General features: G+C 37.8%; 1 long non-coding RNA gene across 1 annotated transcript; it reads left to right on the top strand.

The window, feature by feature from the left end:
- Positions 1-2,172: 2,172 nt before the first annotated feature.
- Positions 2,173-3,529, top strand: LOC106006999. The gene is made up of 3 exons (XR_001181452.2): positions 2,173-2,268; positions 2,718-3,047; positions 3,126-3,529. It is a non-coding gene; the product is annotated as an uncharacterized LOC106006999 (long non-coding RNA).
- Positions 3,530-5,573: the final 2,044 nt, after the last annotated feature.

Here is a 5,573-nt window from a genome sequence, read left to right as displayed (position 1 = left end):
GCACCTCTAAATCAACTACGAGAGGAAATGAAAGATCCAAGAGGAAAATGTGACATAGCAGTAGCAGGTGGTCTCTTCGTGCAGAAAAGAACCAAGGCTTGGGTTTATTTGTGCACACTGTGAAGGAGGAAATCTACAAGATTTCCATCACTATTTGGATTAAAAGTGTGCATAAAAGCACAATAAACTTAACTGGTTGTTTTTTAGTTTGTTTGTTTTTACATCAGATGACTTGTATTCTGTATTTTTATAGCTACCGGACTGAGTTCCTGCTTTCTTAGTAATGTTTCCAAAATCGCTTTCTTCTCCTCTTCACATTTAAGGTTTTGTTGCTGTTGTTGCTGTTGTTGTTTTTACCACATTTTTAGGCAAGGTTTCCACAACCTCAAAAGTAAAAGTCCTGCTATGTTAGTATTTGTATTTCTTTATCTACATATATAATAGATTTAAATGGGTATAAAATAGCTCATTTTTAAGTATTTGACCAAATTGATGGTAATATAAGCAATTCCACAAACACATATGGGAGATGTTGTTTATTATTCATTTAAACCACCCAAATACAAAGTACTTTTTTAAGATATGGTAATTGTGAAAGTCCCAGAAGCAAAGAGCTTAAGTACTATGTAAAGTGTTCATAGAAACTATTGGTCTCTAAAGCAATAATTCATTATTAACTCATGAGTGTTCATAGACACTATGACACAAATTTTAGATCAAAACCTGTGTTTTACTTATAAACCCTTTCCTTATTAACTTATTAGACACAGAAAGCACTTTTTGTAAATTAGCAATTAGGGGATGAAGAAAGTATTGTGGAGATAAATATATTTGGAATATCCCTGACATTTTTACCATCACTCATCCATTTATGAAATAACAATATTAACGATGTCCATTCCAAAAAGAAAACATCAAATACTAGATCCCATGGCAATGTTAGTCACAGAGCACATAGCAGGGAAGATATAATCTTGCCTTAGAGCTGTTCTTCCCTAAACAAACAGGCAGATAATAATACGAGAGAGCATGTGTTATAATACATCCAGTTACCAAGACCCTTGGGTACTGGGGGACATGTAAACAAATTCTTCTGAATGGGGTAAGGCAGCAGGTGGAGTTTTCACAGCAATGACTTTTAATCTGAAATTAGTCATAAGCCACACAAAATCAGGGGTGTATGAAGAACACAGTATGATCAGGAAACAGAACATGTTTCGCTGGACTCTCGGATATTCGGGTGTGAGCAGGGAAGAACAGGTTGAGGCCAGATCGTCATGGATGGAACAGAGAGTATAGTTACTGGGAAATTTCTCAAAACACGAAATTCATTTTTTAAACTGTTCCAAGCCAGCTGCCAGGTCGTGAAGCAGCCTCGTGCATATTCCCACAAGGTGAAAAATGGAGGCCTGCCCTCAAGTAGTAAAGGGGCCTAGAAGCAGATTTTCCAAGGCCTGCCAATAGTCACTTGGGTGAGCTTGGAAGCAGAACTTACCCCAGTGACACAACTAACAGCTTGACTGAAACACTATGTGCAACCCCAAGCCAGAACAAGCCAGTTTGGCCAGTCCTAGGATGCCTTGCCACCGGATGTTGGAGAGAATATGATTTTTCAGGCTGCTATGTTTGGGCTAATGGTGACACACAATTAATACACAGTTAAAGTTAAATGGGTGGTCAAAACTAGGCACGTAAGAGTTCATTCACAGTACTGGGTACCGGAAGTTCTGTGTGTGTATTTGCATGCACGTGTGTGTGTGTGTGTGTGTGTACATGCATACCTGGAGTTATGGGGGAAAAGTGTGGGGAGATGGTGGTGGGGTTCAATATCAAAGATCTCGCCAGAGTATTAGAAATCTATATTTGGCCAGAGTATTAGAAATCTGCATTTTCAGCTGTTACAAGTCTCTAAACCATTCATCATCTATCGTCATCGTCATCATCATCATCAATCAACTAAAGGTCTCCAGGTCTGCTAATATCATTGAAAAACTTCTTTGTAAGATTTAATTAATTCATATACTTGAGAGAGAGAGAGACAGAAAGCATGAGGTGGGGGGAGGGAAAAAGAGAAGCAGGCTCCCTGCTGAGCAGGGCTCAATCCCAGGGTTCTATCCCAGGGTTCTGAGATCATGACCTAAGCAATGGACATTTATCTGACTGAGCCTTCCGGGTGGCCCCATTACTGACCAACTTTTAAAACCACCTATAATGTTCAAAGCTTTGCTTATGACCTCAATGTCTCTAGAAAAGCAAGAACTTCAACAGGTACATAAGATACTACCCTTTATAGAATTTGATAATAGGTTGCATGGGATGATCAGAAAGGGAAATGCCAGGTTTTCCCCTCAGGTTTCTGCCCACCAGGAAGAGGAGTTCCTCTGAGCAGGTAGGGTGGGGTCTATATTCATGGTTTGCAAATGGTCCCGAGAAGAATGGTATAGGTATAGGGCATGGTGGCTGTGAGAAAATGGAATAATCCATGTCCTCGTGCAGCAGATTCGTCCTAATGGTGCACAGCAGAAGGAAAGAGGGAGGTCTGTTTTTCTAATCAACTTTTAGGAAAAAAAGATTCTTAAAAGACATTTCAGGTAAGAAAACCCAGACATCCTTGTATCTTTTTTGAAAAAGGAATCAATATAGTGTCTAAATTTGTTGCTATGTCTCTGAAAACACTGTATGCCTTGTTTTAATGCTTTATTTTGTTTTGTTCTTAGAAGCAGCCTTCAAACAATCCTGTTCATGAAAAAGAGTCAATGAGTGATAATCTACTGTATGTTTCCTGGCTGTGTCGGTTGGAGTCTGTAGCCACTAGAAGCTTTCAGAGCATGAAATTCTCCTGCTGTAACTCTTCAACTGGAAAAACCATTAGCTGGGAACCAACCCATTTTGTTCTATAACTCCCTTTCAATACCACAACCTTATATTAAGCTATTACGAACCTCATGACTGACAAATTTTGAGTCTAGAAGGATCTTTGGCATTGATTTATTAACTGTGAAATCTTTCTTGGGCAGGAGCTGGGGAGTACTCTTCAGGGTGTGGAGGTGAGCACGCTGAAGTGAAAATGAGGGATGACCCAGTGCTTTCAACCACACAATCATCTAAATTTTTGTATTTTACAGACACTGAATACATGGACATCATTCTTCAAGGAAACTGGACTTCTGAACAAGAACTTTCTTTATACCCTATCTATAATTCTTCCGTGAAACTTAGACAAACATTTTCACAGCCTGGAAAATATACCCATGCCTTCTGCAGGCTTTCTACTTGTGGGGTAAAGCCACTCAGAAATCAGCTTTACTAATTTTACAACCTTTCTGGGAGGAAACAGAGAAGGCACTAAATTTAAAAAAAATAAAAATTGTATGTCCCTCAGTTGTTAAGTGCATAAAGGTAATTCTCCATCCATTTTACCAGAAAAGAGGAATATATTTACAATTCATATGAAATTCAAGGTAATATTTAACTACAATTATATTTCAGAGATGATAATTTAAAACATCTCCAAAAGTTCTTATTTGTTCCCAAATTACTTACTACTATGAGAGAAATAACAATAAATAATTTAAAAGCATGATTCATAGTGTCTTTTAGCTTTAGTATATTCATAGGCATACTTGGAACTGAAACTGTAGACTCCTTTCTTTATCAAGCTCATGCAAGGAATGCATTTATAATTATTACCTCTGCATCTTTTTACTAAGCTATATATATTCATTCTACGCATGCACGTGTATACATACATTCATACAGGTCAAGATTATATGTGCTTATATGAAGTGAAAAGCAATGAAAAATTGCATCTTTCTATGGAACCCATCACTTATTTTTTAAACTCATAAAGAGTACACTTGTTTCCAGTGGGATTTTAATCCTACTAAAATTCAGAGATTCAAATCATCTTCTATCAAACTCTAAAAATCAAAATAACTTCTCTGCAATATAAGTTTTGATTTTCTCTCAAGTCAGATGCTTTGTAGATGAAATATAATTGGGTTAAAACTTCATCTTATTCTGTGATTTAACCTTTGCGGATTCAGCTCATTCACAGAAAATAGACTACAAATAAGAAATGGTTAAAGCGGAATGTCTGGGTGGCTCAGTCGGTTAAGCGGCTGCCTTCGGCTCAGGTCATGATCCCAGCGTCTTGGGATCGAGTCCCACATCAGGCTCCTTGCTCAGCAGGGAGCCTGCTTCTCCCTCTGCCTCTGCCTGCCATTCCGTCTGTCTATGCCCTCTCTCTCTCCCTCTCTCTCTCTCTCTCTGACAAATAAATAAATAAAATATTAAAAAAAAAAAAAGAAATGGTTAAAGCTTGTGACTTCAGTGACATAAGATGTAGAAAGCTAACTTCCATAATTTCTAAACTAAGTCATTATGCCTAAGCTACTCTTAAAATTAAAATGGAAAAATTCCAAACATCTCTGATAAAGAACTCAAAATAATAACACAGCAATCGGGGCACCTTGGGGGACTCAGTGAGTTAAAGCCTCTGCCTTTGGCTCAGGTCATGTTCTCAGGGTCTTGGGATCCAGCCCTGTATCAGGCTCTCTGCTCAGTAGGGAGCCTGTTTCCCTTCCTCTCTGTCTGCCTGCCTCACTGCCTACTTGTGATCTCTGTCAAATAAATAAATAAATAATCTCAAAATAATAATAATAATAATAAGCACACAATCAGGTAAAAACTCCAATCTCAGGGACAGCACCAGCAAAATGGAAATGGTCTACTAAAGTTTAAATGAGATAATGATGCCACACACTCAACAGAAACACAAACACAAAGTAAGTACTCAAGGAAATGAAAGCCACTCTTATCCCAATATTGCTCCTTATCTTTTATAATTCAGGAATAATTACAATATTGACATTTGAGGTTCTTTTTGTTTCTTTCCTGATTTTCTTTGCTTTATATAAGTAAATGAGCTCTTGATAGAAAATGTGCAATTCAAATTCTAGATTTCCACTTGGTAACATCACTGTATGCTAGTAAATTCTATTTTTAAACATACATGATTATATCCTACATTAGCAGTATTTTCTGAGATCTGGGTTTCATAATATTTTGAGTAGAAACAAATAAACTTTTTGGAGCTCATCGGTTTGAAAGGGAGGGTATTGGAACCTTCAGTGGTGTTGAGCTATTGATTCTCCAACTTGGTTTCTGAAGGAAAAACAGGCTCTAAAAGTGGTATCCTTTTCCAGTCACTCAACTTTCAGTGAAATCCATGTTTTTACACTACTCACCTTTTTCTAGAAAAAGTATGGGAGGAGGAAACGTATGTAAATTTGATACTGAGAATTTCCCAGATCAGAGAGTCTTGGGTAGAAGAAGGCTTGTGTCCACCAGAACAGGAGCCAATGCTAAGATCATTACTGGGGGCAATTCTCACACCTCAGTGACTGCCCGCCAGCCTGCACTGTTCATGAATAAACCTTCTATGGTTATGAGCGATTGCACAACAGAGGCAAGAAAACAGAGCTCTCCTCCAAGGAACATATTTAAGAGTATGAATTTAAATTCAGTGAGGCCTAAACTTCAGTACAGGATTTTCCTTTTTGAATAACATA

This window comes from Mustela putorius, unplaced genomic scaffold (genome assembly GCF_011764305.1).
Source record: "Mustela putorius furo isolate JIRA1106 unplaced genomic scaffold, ASM1176430v1.1 tig00000577_pilon_pilon_pilon, whole genome shotgun sequence".
NCBI lineage: Eukaryota > Metazoa > Chordata > Mammalia > Carnivora > Mustelidae > Mustela > Mustela putorius.
The sequence above is the reverse complement of the archived record's forward strand: the minus strand, read 5'-3'. Positions and strand labels throughout refer to the sequence as shown.